Here is a 21,868-nt window from a genome sequence, read left to right as displayed (position 1 = left end):
TAACGCTTGCCTTCCCCAGGCTCCCAGCACTGTCACCATGAGTGAAAACAGGAGTAGATGAAAATGAAGTCTTTTCTTTTCAAGAAACAATCGTCCCTGTGCCTGACGCCTATCCATGAAGACAAGGATGCTCAAATACACATGTTTATATAAAACACTTTTCCTTCATATGTGTATTTAAGGGAAAGTGTTGTAAGGACTGCTGGATACATGCCTGGTTTCAGAATGGTCAAATTAGAACATATTTTAAAAACTGAATGAGTTGAATTCTTCATTTTATAGGCTGATGGAAGCAGATCCTTTAAATTAAGATCAAGTGAAATCAACTGGCCCTTTTTGTCAGACATCAAACACCCCTTTCTTAAAAAGGCCCCTTGCTTCTTATACTACTCAAAACAAGACTGTTTGCCCCACAGGGCCCTTTCCTCACTGGAATCTTCTTAGCATTTACACATGTGCTGGACAACCTCACACTCACTTTATATTGGTCTCCAGTGGTTTCAAATAAGTGATTTCCTTTATAAACCATTAAAAACACAACATCTATATCTTCCATTACCCATAGCACCTGCTGTACAGAAAATATAAGAATGGCAAACACAGTACACAATGCCAAATACTCTATGGATTATGAACTCTTTCAATTCTTATAAAAATCTGTGAGATAGGCACCATTATTATCTTTATCTTAAAGATTCATTAACAACTGAAGCACAAAGAGGCCAAGCAACTTGCCCAAGGAGCCATGGCTAAGCGGGCCTTGTGGGATTCAAGCTGAATGTGACTCCAGAGTCTGGACCTTGACAACAGTTAGAACGTCTCCTAAGAATTCATTCACACTCAGTACACATCTGAGCCCAGGGACTAGGGACAGGACTGACTCCTCTGTCCACTCAGCTGCTGGGGGCGGTGGAGGCGGGCAGGCAGCAAAGTGCTGGGCTCCCAGGACAGTGCCTGGCAACGCGTCCCACCGCGCACCCAGCTCTGTCCTGGGCTCCAGGCCGCCCAGCTGTGCAAGGTCAATAGACCTGTGTGTGTGGCCAGCTTGAGGCCACCAACAATGACCTGCTTTCTTCTCCCGGGGCATCAGCAACGACATCACCAAAAGGCTTTTGTTTTTATAAAAATAGCTCAAAGAGACTGCAAATGGTGAATGGTGGTTATCATTATTTTCAATCTTTTATTTAAAACTATGAAGGATAAACTATAGTTAATAATATTAATAACAGCTACCATTTATTGAGCCCATGATATACAGCAGGTACTGGACCAAGTGCTTGTTGCACTGTCTCATTTAATCTCCCCCAAGAACCCCAAGCAGGAAGAACTAGGCTCCCACTTACAGACAGAGAAGGAGGTGCAGGGGCTACACCTGCAGAGCCCCCCTTTTCCTCCCACCCCCTTCCTTTCCCTCACTCCTTTTCTATCCTCTCCTCTCTCCCCAAAATAACTTCTGATCCTGTCCATTTTTCTCTCTCTCTTTATAAACTGAAGTATACATGATACACAGTAAAATACAACTTATTTTTCAGTGTCAATTTCATTTAGAATAAGATAGCATTACGGTTACGTATTTTCTTTTAGATCTTTATCTCTTAAGATGCATAATAGCGTCTTTACAATGAAATGGTAAGGTGTCTGCTCTGTATAAAAAATTTTCAGTGAGGGCATAGATTAAACAAAAACAGGACACATCTGTCCCCAGGCCTCGGTGGGGACATTTCTAGCACGTGGAGGACCCAGCCCTTTGTATCTATACTTATTACCTCTCAGAAAAACCAGTTTAAGTCCTGGTGAAAATTCACATTGAAGCGAGAGCTTCTGGGCGACAACATTCTTCTGGAGCATCAGATTTTATCAGCAAAGCTGTCTATGCCTGAGATGCAGTTGAAATCAGAAAAGTTGTATGGGAATTCCTGGCGGTCTAGTGGTTAGCACTCTGTGCTTTTACTGCCAAGGGCCTGCGATCAGAGAACTAAGATCTCACAAGCCATGTGGCGTGGCCCCAAAAATAAAGAAAATAAAATTCTATCTTAAAAAAAAAAAAAAAGAAATGTTCTTGATCCACCCAGGTTAGACTTCACTTGGACCTCAGCAGCTAGTTTCAATTTCAATTCAATTCAGCAAAAGTGATTTGCAGGAATCCTCTTTAGGAGGACAGGCATTTCTAAAACAAGGTGCTTACACGGAACCCCACCTCCCATCCCTCTTGCATCAGGCTGAGTGTGGGGGTGGCCTGGGGCGGCCCCAGAGCCAATGACCATCACACGGCCACTATTATTGATGCTGTCCTTGTTTATGCTATAAGCGTGGTATAAAACTTATTTGGAAATAATCATAAATTCAGTGACATTTGACAACCTAAATAGTGTAGAAAAGCTGGCAATAATCAAGGACTTGGCATGTTCTAAAGCAGAACTGTGTTGCACTTTTTAAAATACCTTAAAACTTTCTGCAAGTGTTAAGTAGAGTAACAGATTGCTTAAAAGTCTATGGATATACTTACTTTTTTTTTTGATAAACTGAAATTTTAGATTCTATCCGATTAGATAATCAACTTCAACTCTATCACATCTAGTTAGACTCTAGAATGAAAAGTCTTTGTTAAAGAGACTGCTCTGTGCTTTGTGAGTAAGGTGGCGAGTGTTCTTGCTGTTGGAGAAAATCAGGAGCAAGTGGAGGACCTGCTGATGCAGAGCTGACCTAAGACAGAGGGTCACTTCCAGTGTGTTCTTTTTAAATACAGCAGGATTATTTAAGGCCACTGAAATTTGAAAGGCTGCAGAAAACAAATGAAGTGATCGCTGAGAAGTGCTGGAGTCAGCCCCACATGCAGCAACTCCTCCTCAGCTAATAACCAGAAGTCCACACTGGGCCTGCAGCCACGTGGGTCAAGGGGTCGCCTTTGCTATTTTCTCCCCACAGGACTGAGGAGATGGCAGTTCTGGAGACAGTGCTGTGTCTGCAAAAAAGGATGAAAATTTCTGTAAAGGGATGTATGCTTGAGAATGGGCTTCTCCACAGGGAACCCTTATCTCAATCCTCCTCCACCCTTCCTCCCTGCCCCTCAGACGCCACGCCTGAATCCCACCTGGAGAACTCATGGGCCCGTTTCTCTGAGCCTGTGGTCTTTCACGTGATGCCAGAAATGTAGCCCCTGCATTTATTCAGGTGCTGGGAGGAGGCATGAGTTAAAAGGGGTAAAGAAAGCCTTTTCTGTGGCCCAGGTCTCCGGACAATGTGAGAACACAGTGGCGATGGCAGCAAGTTCTGATTCTGGGAGAAGGAAACACACTGCTTCCTCTGATCCTGAGCAGGTACCGGGCTTGTGTGCATGATGGTTGCCCAGGGCACTCAGTCCTGGGGCATAGAGCGTGGCTTCAGGGCTCCAGACAGGCACTCAGCTGATCCACCCGAACACTGCCTCTTTCTCAATTGTGTGTGGGCAGAGCCTTGCCAACCCCAGGTCCAAGGAGAGAACATGGTGGGGCAGAAAGACCTCTGCTCTGCCCCTGCCTGGAAGGGCTCCGAAAGTGATGCTGAGCTGACATTTACCTTTGGAAGCATGTTTCCTGCCATTGGGAAATATCTCTTTTTACCAATTTTGTTGGATATGTATATACAATGTACAGTACATGTGTAATGTATGCATATATTTACTTATACAATTATATATGTACACAGATACCAACACAAGGAATGAAGGATCACAAAAGATCAGACAACCATGACAGCACCAAACAAAACCAATAAAGTTCCAATAACTGATTCTGAAGAAATGGAGATCTATAAACTCTCTGATGAAGAATTCAGAATAATCCTTTTATAGAAATTTAGTAAACTACAAGAACACACAGACAACCAAATGAAATTTAGAAAGTAATATAAGAACAAAATGAAAAATAGAAACATCAAAATAAAACAAACAGATTCCTAGAGCTGAAGAATACAATGGCCAAACTGAAGAATTCAATGGAGACCTGTGCAAGCAGACATGACTGAGCAGAAGAAAGAAGCAGTGATCTGGAAGGCAGGTAACGTGGACTTATGCAGTCAGAGGAGAAGAAAGAATGAAACACAAATAAGGGAGCCTGTAAGACTCATGGGACACCATCCAAAGAAACAATATTGTTACTACAGGAGTCTCAGAAGGAAAAGAGAAAGGGACAGAAAGTATATTTAAATGGCTGATACTAATGGGGGAAGGTGGTCAAAGGGTACAGAATTCCAGTTATAAGATGAGTAAGTTCTGGGGAATCTAATGACTAGATAGTGACTACAGTTATAACACTATTCTGTATACTTGAAAGTTATTAAGAGAATAATTGTTAAAAATTATCACCACATACAAGATGGCAATCATCTGTTAACTAATCTTATTGAGGTAATTATTTAACAATATATTAAGGGGGCAACAGAGGATGAGATGGTTGGATGGCATCACAGACTCAATGGACTTGAGTTTGAGCAAACTCTGTGGAGATAGCGAAGGATGGGGAAGCCTGGAGTGCTGCAGCCCATGGGGTCACAAGGAGTCAGACACGACTTAGTGACTGATCAACAACAACATATATCAAATCATCATGCTGTACACTTTAAACTTACAAATTTTATACATCAACTAATCTAAATAAAGCTGGGGAAAAACCTGTGTGGTAAATGAACAGAGTGACAAGGCAGCTTAGTTAGGGAGAAAACATTTGAAAGTCATTTATTTGATAAGGGGTTAATATCCAGAATGTATAAAGAACGCCTACAACTCAACAATAAAAAAAAAAAATAGCTTGATTTAAAAATGAGTGAAGGACTTAAATATTTCTCCAAAGAAGATGAACAAAAGCCCAAAAGCATGTAAAAAGATGCTCGAAATCACTAATCATTAGGGAAACACACATCAAAAGTACAGTGAGACCTCACGTCATACCAGTTAGAATGGCCATCATCAAAACGACAAGAAATGACAGTGTTGGTGACGGTGCCAAGGAAAGGGAAAACTGTGCGCCCTTCATGAGACTGTAAAATGCTGCAGCCACTGCAAAAGTGGTGGAGATTCGTCAAAAAATTAAAAACGGAACGGCATCGGCACTCTGGGTATGTATACAAAAGAATCAAAACCAGGATCTCACAGAGGTGTTTCCACTCCCATGTACAATGCAGCTCTGTTAACAGCAGCCAAGAAGTGGAAACAACCCAAATGCCCATCGACGGATGAATGGACAAATAAAACGGGGCACAGCCATGCGGTGGAATATTGCTCAGCCTTAAAAAAGAAGGAAATCTTGTCATATGCCACCACATGGATGTACTCTGAGGACGTATTAAATGAAATAAGCCTATCATAAAAAGACAAATGTGGTATGATTCCACTTCTATGAAGTATTGAAGAAGTCAGACTCAGAGACAGGCAGCGGGGATGTGGTTACCAGGGGCTGGGGAGAGAGGGGATGGGCTGGTTTTCTGTGGGTGTAGACTTTCAGGTTTATAGGATGGGAAGTCCCAGAGCTCTGCTGTGTCACAGTGTGTACACGGCTGACAGCACTGTGCTGCACACTTGAAGAGGCCAAGATAGTAAATTCTCACTTATATTAATATGTGTTTTTTACCACAATAAAAAAATAGAGTACCTTAATACACAGTGGTGTTGGAGAAGACTCTTGAGAGTCCCTTGGACTGCAAGGAGATCCAACAAGTCCATTCTGAAGGAGATCAGTCCTGGGTGTTCTTTGGAAGGACTGATGGTAAAGCTGAAACTCCAATACTTTGGCCACCTCATGCGAAGAGTTGACTCATTGGAAAAGACTCTGATGCTGGGAGGATTGGGGCAGGAGGAGAAGGGGACGACAGAGGATGAGATGGCTGGATGGCATCACCGACTCGATGGACATGAGTTTGAGTGAACTCCGGGAGTTGGTGATGGACAGGCAGGCCTGGTGTGCTGCCATTCATGGGGTTGCCAGGAGTCGGACACGACTGAGCAACTGAACTGAACTGAATACATAGAAGTATTAAACAGGGTTATAGAAACAAAAAAATTAAATTGACAGCAAATAATAAACAAATCATGGGTAGGCACTTCAACATGAAAAGAATTCAAGTGCAGCAGGGGTTCTGCAATTGAGAACAACTACTTGGGCTTCCCAGGCGGTGCTGGAGGTAAGGAACCCACCTGCCAATGCAGGAGACGTGGGTTCGATCCCTGGGTTAGGAAGATCCCCTGGAGGAGGAAATGGCACCTGTTCTAGTATTCTTGCCTGAAGAATCCCACGGACAGAGGACCCTGGCGGGCTACGGTCCATAGCGTTGCAAAGAGTTGGACACGACTGAAGCGACTTAGCACAAACACACCCATGCACGCACTTATCAAAGCAGAGGACGCTAATGGCACACCCGTGATGAGTGGTGTGTAACAGAAGCCCATCTCCTCCTCTGCCCTCCGTAACTATCCCTGGGGTTTCCCCATGCTGACCGCTTCCCAGCATTAGCTGGGTGTCTGAAATTCTATTCAGTTCTGACACTGTCCATTTGGAGTGAGCACAGACCTCACTGTTCACAGGCTCCGTCTCACAAGACTACACCCCACTGAGTGCAGGCTGTCACCTGTGCTTTTGTTGATAAACTGGAGGCTCCTAAACTCCCCTCCCACCCCCTCAGCTTCAGTCATTGGCTAGAACAGCTCACAGAACTCAGGAACATGGTCTACTCAGGGCATTCCCGCTCTATTTATAAATAATCAGAAATAGCTGGATGGACAAGAACACAGGGCAAGACACAGGGGAGGGATGCAGAGCTCTCAGCCCCACCCTCTGTGTTCACCCCTCTCCCAGCAGCCCCGCCAAACTGGAAACTCTCCCAACTCCATACCTTAGAGATTTACATGGTGGCCTCGTTACCGGGCAGGACTGATCAAATCAATGGCCGTTAGTGGTTAACTCAACTCCAGTCCCTCTCTTCTCCCTGGAGGTCTGGTGTGGAGTTGATGTTCTAACCCTCAGTCAGATGGTTTCCCCTGGTGACCAGTCCCCATTCTGAGGCTCCCCAGGATACCCCAGTCACAGGTCATCTCGTTAGCTACCAAAACAAACAAACAAAAACTCTACAGAGGGTTGGGTTTCAGAAGCTGTGAGCCAGGAAAGGGGGCCAAAAGAGACTGAATATATATTCATCGTGATGTCACAGTGTGTCAACTGTGAGAGCATTTTTTGAAAACCCTGTGTGTTTGTGAGTGTGAGTAGAGAAAGGGGTGCAGAAGAAAGGAATAGACGAGAAAAAGGAAGGAAAGAGGGGTGAAGAAGAGAAGAGATTGCAGGGAGAAGCAAGGGCAGTTTCAGCAGGCAAACCAGAGTCAGATGTTCATAGTCAGCAATGGATTTCTTTGTATTCTTGAAGATTTTCTAATAGGCGTGTAATATGACAGCCAGAGAAAAAACGACTTTTAAAATGTGAAAGGACATCAGATTAATCCAAGGAACAGAAGGGAGCCGTGGGCGGGGGTGGCTCTGTGGTAAGGGGCACTGGCCCACGGGGGCAGCAGCTGTACAGCGAGTGTGCACGGGAGCCCAGGGCCCCAAGTGAGGGGCAACCTGAGGGGCCACGGCCACGCAGAGCAGCAGAGGCACCAAAAGTTAGGCCTCACCTGCTGCGAGTTCTCCCAGGTGCCCACAGGGACGTGGATTTCCCTTGAAAGAGTCAGGTGAGTCTTCATTTCATGTCACTCGTGCCCTCGAATGGTGGCCATGGGTCTCAGTAATGACGCTGTGATGCCACTGGTCACACCAAATAGATGCTTTCCCCTTCTCAATGCTGTGAAGTCCAGTGGAAATTTATATCAAGAGAAAGCACAAATGTACCCTTTAAATTACCATCCAAACACCAGCTCAAACACTAGCGGCCCTCGGCAGGAGGGTGAATCTTATCAGCAAAGGTGAGAAGTGTGGGTAGCACAGACAGGGAGCTCTGGGGAAAACAGAACTCTGTCCTGGACTAGACAGAGGCTTTTGAAGAGAAAGCAGAACTGGGGGATTTGAAAAATCAAAGTTCATCCCCAGCTTTGCTCCCTGCAGTTCTGCGACTCTCTCATTCTTCTCCAGGGGATGCATTCTCCGGGGCTCAGGTTTTGTAAGTGACTTTATTTATTTATTTTTGGCTGTGCTGGGTCTTGTTGCTGCACATGGGCTTTCTCTAGTTCTGGTGAGTGGGGGCTACCCTTCATCGCAGTGCTCAGGCTTATTTTGGTGACTTCTTTTGTTGCAGAGCACAGGCTCTAGGGCAGGCAGGTTTCAGGAGCTGTGGCGCACGGGCTTAGTTGCTCCCTCTTCATGTGGGATCTTCTGGGACCAGGGATCGAGCTCATGTCCCCTGCACTGGCAAGCAGATTCTTAACCACTGGACCACCAAGGACATCCCATAAATGACTATTCGAGAGGGTTGAATAGAATCAGTCATCTCTCTGTGTGTCTCCAGCAGAACATCCTACCAGCACCACGGGAGGAATTCTACACACTGCATCCTCTCCTGGAGAGAGTTTACAGAGGGAGGGCTGAGAACCTGCCGTCAGCAGCGCTTTTCCAGACACGTGAGTTGCAGAAAAGCAGAATCGTCTGAAAACGAAGTGCATGAGCTGACAGCAGGAGCAAACGGAAAGTCGCTTTTCTCTCCTTTAGAGAGCAGGTTGGTACCTTAGAGTGAACCGAGTGCAATCTTCTTAAATGTTAATGCAGTGGGGGACACACATGTCACTTAGTAAAAAGGCTTGGCCAGGAAATGGAAAGATCGTAAATCAGGAGAAATTATCTTGTCAGAGGCACAGTGCTCTGATGAGGTACTCCTAGGTTCCTTTAAATCTTTTTTTCTTTTATTATAAAAGAAAACTGCTGCCCCACTGGGAGACTCCAGTGCGAATCTGACGTTTCTCTTCATGACTGAGCCTAGTTTTGTAATATAGTTTATAAAGAGTGAAAATAAGCATCTTTGGGTTCACTCAGCTATTCATCCTTCCTGAATTGCATGAAAGTCAGAAATGCTGTAATTTGCTGTCTATTCGCCAGGATCCACTGTTCTGAGCCCCTGGAGATGCAAAAACACTACAGCAATTTGCCAATTTTAAAAGAGACCTTGTAGTTAGTGATCTAGGTCCATAATCAGGTAAAATGACTACCCCAAAATGAGATGGACCTCAGAAGGAAAAGTTGCTAAATGGCTGCAACAGAAATGCAAAGTCTGCACACATTTCAGATATATCCTAAAGACAGCAGAAAGTCTGGCCCAAATGCTCTTTGAGGTCTGGTTGACTTCTCTTCTGCTAAATGAACAGTGGTGGAAAGAGGCCACGTCACAGAGAAGCAAGAGGAGCTTTGGCTTGGTGGCCAGGAGGAAACTATAAGAGAGGTTTCTTTTAAACACTTTAAACTTTTTTAAATGTTACAATTTTAGGAAAAGCCTACCTGCTTTAAGAACCAGAGTCTAGAACATTAAAATACAGGACAGACATACAGAGGAGCCAGGTTGTGGTCGTAGTACTTACGGGACTGCGTGAACACACAAACTGTGCTTGTTACCATGCAGCTTCCTGGGTCTTTCCCTGTACCAATAAATCAACATCTAGGACATGGGATTTGATTTTTAGTCATCACCCTACCAGAATTTTATACACTCTAAAGTCTGACAACCACCCTCTAAGAACTTCATGGAATTCCTAGTTTCTTCTCATAAGCAACTTAATATTCCAATAAGCTCAAGATTGAAACACAAACCAGATACTAAATTCTTCTCTCCTTTCTTAACTGTTACAACCTCTGCTTCCTGGGTGTTTTCTGTCATGCAGTTCTAACTCTTCCTTCTTTTCTTGGCTTCTTTAAACCATCTTCCTAACTCTTGCTAGTCTTCCCTATAAGCATGTTAATTTCTCCGGCCAATCACTCATGGTCCTTCCTGGTGGGTCATGCATCTTGTCATAGAAAAAGTTTCATGAGAGACAAAGTGATAGATTTGTTTCTCAAAGAAGCAGATTTATTTAGAGAGATACCCCTTGCACAGACTGTAGGCCATTTCAGAAAGTGAGAGGCCTCAACACTACTTTAAAACTTCTGCCTCTCATTGGCTCATCTACTTTGAAAATCTAAACCACAATCTTATCATTCAGGTAATACTGATTAGAATCATTCAATAGCTGTATGCAACAGCAAGGAAGTAATAAAAGTCTACTGGGATTCGATGCACGATACTGGATTCTTGGGGCTAGAGCACTGGGACGACCCAGAGGGATGGTATGGGGAGGGAGGAGGGTTCAGGATGGGGAACACATGTATACCGGTGGCGGATTCATTTTGATATTTGGCAAAACTAATACAATTATGTAAAGTTTAAAAATAAAATAAAATTTAAAAAAAATAGAAAAAAAAAAAAAAGTCTATTGGGGATGAGATAAATACATGAAACAAACACCTAATGCTTTAACTCTTCCCAGAGGGCCTAAGCATCCCCTTCCTAAAACTGCCTCCCTTCTAGGACTGCCCAGTGCCCCAAACACCACAGGACTATGATTTCCTGCTCGAGGAAAGGCACAGTCTCTAAAGAGCTCTTTAAAAAGGTCAGTATTGGAGAAGCAACTTGCAGAATAGTGGGGTAAGGGCCTTCAAAGACCTCCATAAAAACAATAAGAAATGGACAAATTTGTCCAAAACTCCCTTTTTAGAAGACTGCAAATAGAAGGTTCACAATTTCTAAAGTATTTATTCAAGGAATATGACTGAATCTCAGTAGGAGCAGTGAGCTCTGTGGTGTCTCAGCTTGTCTTGTCCCCATCCAACCTCACCTCCACGGTAGCCTTGGGAGCTAACAGCCACAGGAAAACCTAGCAGCAGAATGGTGCCATGGAAGCTCCCTGAAAGGCTCCATTCTCTGGGTTTGCATTTATTCGGTCTCATTCAAAGCAACTTTGGCAGAAGAAGCTGTATCCCCAGGGCATGTATCAAACACAAACTGTGGCAAGTGTTTAACATGGTGGCCCCTTGAGGTGGTGAAACCACTGAGATTAACAAGAAGCTGAACAAAAAAATGGAACTTCTGGGGAATGTGATGTCTACAGGGGGCTTTGTAAAGCTGTGACATGTTACGGAGAATCTAGAAGGACACACGCATGTGCAGGGCTGTGTGTTTGTCGCAGCAGAGTCCTAGAAGGTCTAATCTCTCACCTCTGGCTGACAGACTGCGTACAAGCAGGGAGAGGTGGCTGAGGTAGAGATGTAAACCGTCTGCTGGAGTGCTGAAAGCATGACCCAACATACAGAGAGCTCCTTATAAAAAGCCTGGAGATATTCCTTCAATGCTTTTAAGGAATCGACAGGAATCAAGGCAAGCAAAGACTCAGCAGGACTTGCAAACTGATTGGATGGGGGTGAGGGAGGAGGTGTCAGGTCGAGGCTGGGGTGGTGATACCATTACAGAGAGAGAGGAGACAGCAGAGCTCACGCTCGTGCGGATGTAAGTTCGCTTCCGACAGCTGATGTTGAGGCTGTTGGGACATCCAGGCGGAGATGTCAATAGAGTTAGACACACGATTCTGATGGTTGGGACAGAGATGAGACTGGAGTTACAGAAGTGGAAGTTCCATCAACATCAAATCCCATTCACAAAGCAGATATGTGTGTGTGAGACCCCATTTAGACCCAGCAAGGCAGCTGCCACATGTAGGTTTAGAATGGAAAACAGGTGCAGGTCCAAACAGAGATGTTTACATAAGTGTAACTGGGTGGGAATCTGACCCATTCTTAGAATCAGAGTCTCTGAGTTTTATACTTAATTCCAATTTAACAAAATCCCCAAACTTTTTTCTCATAAATTGTGGTCAAGCTCAGCTTCCTCCCACCTTCATGTGACTTCTCCACTGGAAATCAGTCAAATCTCTTGGTTTTAGGGTGGTGTTCAAAATCATTTGAAACCTGACCGTGGCAACTCTTGAACTGACCACCAACAGGCCCTAGGTGATCAGAAATTCATCTCCAGCTAAAGAACTGTGGATTGCATTTCTTCCCATAAGAACAATAAGCCAGCAATTTCCATGAAGTCTCCAAGGAAGGAGATAGTCCTTCAATGCATTTAAGAAATCAACAGGAACCAAGCTAAGCAGAGACTCAGGACTTGGAGACTGATCAGACGGGGATGAGGGAGGAGGTGTCAGAGGGCCAGGGGTCAGGTCAGGGTTCCGGGGCCCCAGAACCCACTGTTAGGTAGACCATAGCTGCTGCACATGTTTAGAAGCACAGAGAAGGATGCAGATTCCCTTCCTGGGCATTCCACCAACTGTAAGGTATCCTTGTGAGCAACTCCTCCATCCCCCGTGCACCAGCTCCGCGCCCCCATGGTTTCTCAAAAGCAGCCGAACTGCACGCCTCTTTATTGTACCTGGGTGCCTGGTGCTCTGTTCCCTTGTTTCCACCCACATCCTACCAGTGAATTGAAACTGTTCCCTCCTTTCTTCTTTCATCCAGCATGTTGCTAAGTTACAGAGACAATTAGGAACAGGTCTGTGAGCTCATTACAATTCCAGGCACAGTTCTTCCCCCCCACCATCCTTTCTTCTTTCTCTCTCTCTTTCTTCTTCCCTCCCTCTCCCTACTCCACCCCACCCCATATCTCTCTCTCTTTCCAAGAAGCAGGAGGAGTGGGAGAAAGATGTTTCTTAAATGGAAATCAACCAGAACCTTCAGTTTTCTGAGCAGACAACCCAAATGGTGGGCACAGTGCTGTGGACTCTTGTAAACTGCACTGATGACCCCATGTTGCTGTGGAAACCCCTGAAATCCTTCATCAGATCCCAGCCCCACTTTACAGAAAGTGTCAGGAAGTTATGTGCACTCGGGACAAGGCTGCTGGGCCAGGGAGGAGGGTGGAGCGGCCAGGAGAGGAGCAGTTAGAACTTAATAAAGCTCTAAAGCAGTGAGTAGAAGCAGTCTGTAGCCCAAGCATCAGCACTGGGCTGAATTTGGTTTTTCAAGCCAGGAAGCGACTCCCGAATTCCCAAGCAGCCTGTGCAGGAGAGACCAGAGGGAAGCAGAGTTTTAATCCACTCTGATTAATGAGTGAGCTCCCCTGATACCTGGGATATTATTCTTTGAGCAGACGACGAGAGCAGACAGGACATCATCATCCCCCTAAGGCTGGCGCCAACCTTGGCTGCTCGGTCCCAGAGGGCCAGGCGCCCTTGGCCCAGTTGGGCATATTCCACTTTGGCCCTATTGCATGCTTGTGGTCTGTGGTCCGGGGCTCTCGCTGCCCAGGGAGGCAGAGCTGAGCTGGCACCCAGGCCAGGTACCCTTTGCCAGATGCCGGGAGCTGTCGCCTGTCCCCCGGGTTTCCTGCTGGGTGCCTGTCTCTGTCTTGTTCCTTGGAGGCTCTCCATCTGCTGGTGCAGAACTTGCTCGGTCCCCAGATTATTCACTGATGCCTTTCTCTCTGGATTGGAAGCACCCTGAGGCTGGAGAAACTGCCTCATCAGTCTTGGCAGCTGTGACATTTCTTATCAAACAGATTAGTTTTCACCAAGTAGAAGCTGTAATTTTGGGTCCACCTTCATTCAGAGGCTTGGGCAATTACAATCATTAGGCATTTAGATTTATTCTCTGAAGCCCTGAGAACAAATTGTATGAGAATGTTATTCTTATAAATTAAACAGGTCTCCAGAAAATACAGCCTTTCCATACTGAGACCACTGATCAGTTAAAAAAAATTTTTTATTGATGTATAGTTAATGTACAATATTTTATGTGTCAGGTGTACCAACACAGTGGTTCACAATTTTTAAAGGCTAAGTTTTTAGTTTTAGTGCTGTTGCATTTATGTGAGAGTAATGCAAAGATCTCAGTTTTATTTCCACTTTTTTTTTTTTTTAATTCAAAGTCACTCAGCCATATCTGACTCTTTGCCATCCCATGGACTAGTCATAGCCCATCAGGCTTCTCTGTCCATGGAATTCTCCAGGCAAGAATACTGGAGTGGGTAGCCATTCCCTTTGGGGGATCTTTCTGATCCAGGGATCAAACCGGGTCTCTTGCATTACAGGCAGATTCTTTACCAGGGAAGCCTATTGCAGTTGAGCATAAACATGTCCATGGTTCTCTGAGCACCCACTATCTGGGCAAAACTCTGCCAAGATTGTTGGGCATCCCAAGGTGACTTCCCCATCAATGTAGCCACTCCCTAATAACAGCTAGTCATGCTGTTTCAATAGAACAGATCTAGCACACCACTAATCCCTGGTTTTCAAACCCCACTGAGCCCAGCACCAGGGCCTGACATCAGCTCAAACCCTGCCCTGCGGAGGGAGAGCTGCGTGTCCCAGGGGAGGAGCTCAGCCTTTCTGTATGTCTGTCCTCACCTGTCAGCTGATGCTCGTGCACGCCTTGTAAAACTGCAGGTATTTTGGATACTGCATGTGAAGCAGCTGCCACGGAGCTTGGCAGACAGCAGGTGCTCGACAAACAGCAGTGACCTTAAGATTGTTACTGTTCTAGATGCACAGATGGTGGGGCTGGCTGAGGGTGCTGTGGTGGCGCTCAGTGAAGACAGATGAGCACACAACCTCTGACCCGTAAACCCCAGTGAGCACCAGCCCTGGCACAAGGCCAGGTGATCTAGGAGTGTTCATGGCCAGCAACCTGGGGTTTACCTGGGCAACGGCTGAGAAGCAGACAGAGGAAGAAGCTGGGGTGCTGTGGGGCTGTGTTAACACAGCAAACACAGCATGCTGTTTTCTAAGAATTTAGTCACAGGATGAGATTCACAGCACAATAATAATGATGTCGATTGAAACTGTCTACATACATGGATCTGCTGCTGCTGCTGCTAAGTCGCTTCAGTCGTGTCCGACTCTGTGCGACCCCATAGATGGCAGCCCACCAGGCTCCCCTGTCCCTGGGATTCTCCAGGCAAGAGTACTGGAGTGGGGTGCCATTGCCTTCTCTGATACATAGAACAACACCCTATTTTTCTTTTTCTTCCTATTTTTCAAAGAGGTATCTAAGGACATGCGCTGAGCACGCTGGAGAGGAGAGGTTGCTTACAGGATGGGAGAGAAAGGTTCATGGGCGGGGACTGGGGATAAAGTAGAACAAAAGAATAAAATAAAACAAGAGACAGGTCTTCTACAGACGATTAGTGAACTTTGTACGACTAACGCATTCCTTAACTTCATGTCCAAAAAAAAAAAAAAAAACAACACAGTGGTGTCTACCTTATGGATAGATTCACTTGAAACAAGTCAAATCATCATGCCAGCCAGTACAATGGCAAGAGCAAAATGGTGCACACAGAGTAACTGATGTTTTCATTCATTTTTATTATTACAGTACTTAGCACAGCACCAAGGCTATAATAGGAAAAAATGAGTAAAACCAAATTTATTCCTCTTTATCTAGAACTAGGACTTTCCCTCCTTAACTTCCTGGGGGCTGGCAGATGACAGAGGGGGTGTTGGAGAACTGAAGGGGGGCGGCAAGGATGTTTCCAGGAGACACTAGGAGGGGTGCTGGAGCTGGCTATCCAGCCCTCAAGAGGCTGGTCTACTCTCTGGAGGGAGACAAGACTTAGAGACATGAGACCAGTCAATACAGCCCGCCAGAGCACAAAGCCAAGTGCAAAGCTGACCGGTGCCTTGGACCCTGAGCCCCACAGAAACCAGAAGACGACTCGGGCTCCTTGGCATGTGTTACATGGTACACAGTGCACAGTATACCAGTACGTGGTACATGGTACACGGTATATGGAAATGGTTCACGGTACATTGTACGAGCCACTTCCCAGTGTGATTGATGTTCTGTGACATCAAGGTCATCGGCCAAGTCCCAGATCTAATTGCAAATTTGAGGGGCAGCTCCCCTCTGAGATGACATATGGCTCATCAGAGCTAATGGATCCCAGGGCCGACGGGGCTCAAATCCCCAGGTGCTGATGCACACGGCAACCCTGACTTCCCCTCCTGCCCCTCTCTGCATCTGCAGGGTGACAGTGGGCCTCTGGGGCATTTTACACAATTTGAGACAGCGAGGAGACATGCCACGGCAGTGAGGTGAGTGACTGGGGTCGAGCAGCACGTCTAATCCTTTACCTTAGTTTCTGATAAGGTACTTAATTAATCTCGTCACTGTCCATTTATCCCACAGCAGAAAGCTTTCCAATCTGCTGCAATGCCCCAAGTTGTTTGCTCATAACAACAAAACTTACCAGGGTGAGTGACAGAATCTTATTCTAAGTGCTTGGTGTGCTGCAATTCATGGGGTCGCAAAGAGTCGGACACGACTGAGCGACTGGTTTGATCTGATCAGTCAAAGGAGGGAGATGGGTAGAGGGCAAAGGTAAACTTGGTGCTAAAAGGGTTTTGGATTTAGATCCAAAACTTGAAGGTAAGGAACACAAGAAGCAAGATTTTCAGAATTCTCAATCTTCTTCAGTCTAGTGTTAATGAATATTTTAATTCAATTACTTCTATTTCTGGTGTCTTTTCTGTTTTGGAGACAGTGGTATCTATAGATCAATCCTGAAGCAAGAAAAGCTGATGGGTCTTTATCCAAACATCTTAGCATCTTCAGAGAGACGCTGGTTGGGATACAGGTTGATTTTGTGATTTATTAGAAACAGCCTGTGAACATCCCCAAGAAACACCATCCTCACCAGAGAGTCAGGAACAGGGAACAAGAGAGCACTGGCCTCCATGCCTGGTAGGAGGGACCTCCCCTCCGACCCTCAGGAGTTCCCCAGGATCAGACACCTGCAGGTCTCACTGAGTCTCAAGTCAGGATGATCGGCTAAACCTCCTAGACAAGACTCCCTGAGAATAATCAGCAACCAGGTCAGCAAAGAGAGTTCAGCCAGAGCCCTACAGATGGGAACGTCCAGACCAGGAACCCCTGCTTCTCTCTAACCCCTTCTGTATCATGAGGCCAGAGTGACCTTCTCACATCATAAGTGGATCACGTCACCGCCTCCCCAACTCACCTCTGTTTAAAACCCTTCCACAGCCCCAGTGACCTTGGTATAAAGACAGAACCGCCCAGTGGGTCACAGGGCTTGGGCGGTCGGTCCTTGTCTGTACCTGCAGCCTCACATCACCCCACACAGTTTCTGCTTCTACATGTCTCACGCGTGCAGAGCACACCTGCATGCTTCCTCACGCCTCAAGATCTCTGCACACGATGTCCTCACTCTTCCATGGCCTCTACTCATCCTTCAGTTGTCCAGTAAATATCACTTCCTCCAAGAAGCCCTCCCCAGTTCTCTGGCTACATCAAACCCAATGACAGGCTCACAGCACTCAGCACCACACTCAGAGGACTTGCTAGTTGTAACTTTACACTTACTGGGTGTCAACAGGATTGGCTTTCCTACAGGATTGTAAATGCCAGAAGACTGTGTCTGTCAATCGTGTCCCCAGAATCCGGAGCAGTGAGGATACGGGAGGTATTTATTTATTTAACAATTGCCTTGATGGATGAATGAGCAAACCAGGGCTGAGACTGGACTTGGGGAAGAACTGGGAATGTTATGTAGCAGTCATAGGACTGTGGATTTAGGAATACACCTTCATAGACTAGGGCAACTGCTATTTCTAAGCACACCTTCCGGGAGATGGCGATATCGAACCGAGAAGGGGAGTGATTTACTTACTATGGTCTCCCACCCACTGGGCCCTGGCTGGAGCCTCACACGGGTCATTTCTGAGGCTGTGAGTGCCAGTCTGAAGGTGCGCTGGGCTAAAGTCTTGGCTGCATCACTTACCGGAAGTGATTATCTAGGCAAATCACCAAAGTGCTGGTTTCCTTTCCTCGTTTGTAAAACCGGGTCATAACAGCACTTACTTCAGACCGGGACTGTGAGGCATGAGTGAGTGAACACAGAGTTCTCGCAATGATACTTCTCACATAGTAAACATGAAGAATATCACAGCTATTATTATCAACATCCCTGATTCAAACAGAAGGAAACTGGGGCTCAGAAATTTCCGTCAGATGGTTTAAGCCCCCACAGATCATAGAGGCTGATAAGACCTCAGACTGAGGTGTGTTGGTCCAAAGTCCTTGCTCTCAGGACCCTGTTGGCTGAGGCAGCACCAAGCCTCTGGGCTGAGTTTTGGTGTCTGCAGATGGGCTGGTGTGGACAGTGAGACCGGCAGCAAGCCGGGGTCCAGGTGGGCAGGCAGCCAGCACGGTTGCGGCCATAAGGGCCCAAACCCAGTCTAAGCCCCGGGACAAGGTGATGGGACCAGGAAGCACCACCAAAACTGACAGTGGCTAGGAGCAGCTTGCAGTTAGGAGGGCGCGGGCAAGGTGGTTGGGGACACGGAGCCAGGCCCTAGAGGTCATTGGGTTAAGGTTGGGATTCTCCCTGAGCCTGCAGTGGGTCTAGCCCCGTGGCAGGGGGACTATGGGAGCAACTGAGGGGTTAGAGAGTGATGGCCCCAGATCAGTGGCCACACAGCGGTGGGGCCACCTCCTGAGGCCTCAAGCTGAGGGTGAGTGGGGTGGGGAGGGCTGCAATCCTGATCCCCCGTATTGGAGTGGGCACTGCCCTTTGCTGGAGAAACAGCAGAGCGTTTGAAATCTGACGACACAGTACATCCCGGGCCTCGCAATGCAAATCCACTTTCCACGTTCTCTTCTTTTGTTTCAGTAAGAACATGCTTACTTGTCAAATCAAAAGTCCCAGTTTGGGCTCAGAAAATTTGGTCCCTGTAACTATGGTCCAGCTGTATCGTAAATTAAACTGGCTCTTGTGGACTGGAACTGGGATCCTAATTCTTATTTCTACCTCCTGTGGGAAAAGTCATTTCAAGTTCCAAAGAACTTTGGGGCAGTGCCTACCCACTGGAAAAATCCACTTTCTGTTATTAAGTTCAACTGTAATGACATTGTGTTCTTCCTCGACATAATTCCACTTTATCCACAAAGGATGGTACTTTAACAGAAAACAGCCATGGTGAAAACTGTGGCTTGACAAGGAACCCAGGGTCCCCTCAACAATGTCTGAATTAAAGGGAAAGAGTTTGCTGTTTTATAACTGGAAAGCTAATCGTTCTTAAGAGCAGAGCAAGGTTAACAGGGGTCACCGCCTTGATGGCCCACCAGGCAGCCAGTCCTTGAGAACCAGAGGGGTCTGGTCTACACATCAGGGGGACCGCACATGAACTCTGCACTCAGCCTGCCTTCCGTTTGACGTCTATTCCCCTTCTGGGGGGAAGCAACTTCCCTTTGATGAAGCGTGACCTCCTGGATTTTCCGATTTCTGATGAACAGAATTCTTCCCTCTGTGACCATTCCCTCAACTCCTGTCCCACTGAGTCACCCCTAGTCTTAGTTCTTGCTTTTACACTCACTGCAGCATCACCCCAAACTGTGAGCAACCAGGGTCACAAGACCATATACTACCTTCAGTTATAAAGCCCCAGGTTCTGCTGGTTTGTTTAAAAGTTCAGTTCAGTCACTCAGTCATATCCGACTCTTTGTGACTCCATGGACTGCAGCATGCCAGGCCTCCCTGTCCATCGCCAACTCCCGGAGTTTACTCAAACTCATGTCCATTTGAGTCGGTGATGCCATCCAACCATCTCATCCTCTGTCGTCCCCTTCACCTCCCACCTTCAATCTTTCCCAGCATCAGAGTCCTTCCACATGTCAGTTCTTCCCATCTGGTGGCCTAAGTATTGGAGTCTAGGCTTCAGCATCAGTCCTTCCAATGAATATTCAGGACTGATTTCCTTTAGGATAGACTGGTTGGATCTCCTTGCAGTCCAAGGGACTCTCAAGGGTCTTCTCCAACATCACAGTTCAAAAGCATCAATTCTTCAGAGCTCAGACTTCTTTATAGTCCAACTTTCATATCCATACGTGACTACTGGAAAAACCATAGCTTTGACTAGAAAGACCTTTGTTGGCAAAGTAATGTCTCTGCTTTTTAATATGCTGTCTAGATTGGTCATAACTTTCCTTCCAAGTAGCAAGCATCTTTTAATTTCATGGCTGCAGTCATCATCTGCAGTGATTTTGGAGTCCCCCCAAATAAAGTCTGTCACTGTTTCCCCTGTTTCCCCATCTATTTGCCATAAAAGGATGGGACCAGACACCATGATCTTAGTTTTCTGAATGCTGAGCTTTAAGCCAACTTTTTCACTCTCCTCTTTCACTTTCATCAAGAGGCTCTTTAGTTCTTCTTCACTTTCTGCTATAAGGGTGGTATCATCTGCATATCTGAGGTTATTGATATTTCTCCCAGCAATCTTGATTCCAGCTTGTGCTTCATCCAGCCCAGCATTTCTCATAATGTACTCTGCATATAAGTTAATAAGTAGGGTGACAATATATAGCCTTGATGAACTCCTTTTCCGATTTGAAAACAGTCTGTTGTTTCATGTCCAGTTCTAACTGTTGCTTCCTGACCTGCATACAGATTTCTCAAGAGGCAGGTCAGGTGATCTGGTATTCCCATCTCTTTAACAATTTCCCACAGTTTGTTGTGATCCACACAGCCAAAGGCTTTGGCATAGTCAATAAAGCAGAAATAGATGTATTTCTGGAACTCTTGCTTTTTCCATGATCCAACAGATGTTGGCAATTTGATCTCTGGTTCCTCTGCCTTTTCTAAAACCAGCTTGAACATCTGGAAGTTCACAGTTCATGTACTATTGAAGCCTGGCTTGGAGAATTTTGAGCATTACTTTACTAGCATGTGAGATGAGTGCAATTGTACGGTAGTTTGAGCATTCTTTGGCATTGCCTTTCTTTGGGATTGGAATGAAATCTGACCTTTCCCAGTCCTGTGGCCACTGCTGAGTTTTCCAAATTTGCTGGCATATTGAGTGCAGCACTTTCACAGCATCATCTTTCAGAATTTGAAATAGCTCAACTGGAATTCCATTACCTCCACTAGCTTTGCTCAGAGTAATGCTTCCCAAGTCCCACTTGACTTCACATTCCAAGATGTCTGGCTCTAGGTAAGTGATCACACCATTGTGATTATCTGGGTCATGAAGATCTTTTTTGCATAGTTCTGCATATTCTTGCCACCTCTTCTTAATATCTTCTGCTTCTGTTAGGTCCATACAATTTCTGTCCTTTATTGTGCCCAGCTTTGCAAGAAATGTTCCCTTGGTATCTCTAATTTTCTTGAAGAGATCTCTAGTCTTTCCCATTCTATTGTTTTCTTCTATTTCTTTGCACTGATCACTGAGGAAGGCTTTCTTTTCTCTCCTTGCTAGTCTTTGGAACTCTGCATTCAAATGGGTATATCTTTCCTTTTCTCCTTTGATTTTCACTTCTCTTCTTTTCACAGCTGTTTGTAAGGCTTCCTCAGACAGCCATTTTGCTTTTTTGCATTTCTTTTTCTTGGGGATGGTCTTGATCCTTGCCTCCTGTACAATGTCCCGAACCTCCATCCATAGTTCTTCAGGCACTCTCTCTGTCAGATCTAGTCCCTTAAATCTATTTTTCACTTCCACTGTATAATCATAAGGGATTTGATTTAGGTCATACCTGAATGGTCCAGTGGTTTTCCCTACTTTCTTCAATTTCAGTCTGAATTTGGCAATAAGGAGTTCATGATCTGAGCCACAGTCAGCTCCTGGTCTTGTTTTTGCTGACTGTATAGAGATTCTCTATCTTTGGCTGCAAGGAATATAATCAATCTGATTTTGGTATCAAACATCTGCTGATGGCCATATGTAGAATCTTCGCTTGTGTTGTTGGAAGAGGGTGTTTGCTATGACCAGTGTGTTCTTTTGGTAAAACTCTATTAGCCTTTGCCCAGTCTCATTCTGTACTCCAAGGCCAAATTTGCTTGTTACTCCAGGTATTTCTTGACTTTTGCATTCCAGTCCCCTATAATGAAA

General features: G+C 45.7%; 1 protein-coding gene and 1 long non-coding RNA gene across 4 annotated transcripts in view; both read right to left on the bottom strand.

Annotated features, from left to right (window-relative positions):
* SPATA13 (spermatogenesis associated 13) overlaps positions 1-21,868 on the bottom strand; it is a 233,320-nt gene that overhangs the window by 154,472 nt on the left and 56,980 nt on the right. The gene's annotated exons all lie outside the window — the stretch shown is intronic.
* LOC147361659 (uncharacterized) lies at positions 1,161-7,174 on the bottom strand. 2 transcript variants are annotated; one of them, XR_015138182.1, is made up of 3 exons: positions 6,862-7,174; positions 5,625-5,807; positions 1,161-2,962 (listed from the first exon to the last, which is right to left on the bottom strand). It is a non-coding gene; the product is annotated as an uncharacterized LOC147361659 (long non-coding RNA). The 2 variants fall into 2 exon arrangements; XR_015138181.1 differs by having other exon boundaries at positions 5,625-5,988; positions 6,862-7,153.

This window comes from Bos grunniens, chromosome 12 (assembly GCF_055505025.1).
Source record: "Bos grunniens cultivar Pamir isolate PY7600 chromosome 12, Bosgru_T2T1.0, whole genome shotgun sequence".
Classification (NCBI taxonomy): Eukaryota; Metazoa; Chordata; class Mammalia; order Artiodactyla; family Bovidae; genus Bos; species Bos grunniens.
This window is presented reverse-complemented; position numbering and strand designations above follow the sequence as displayed.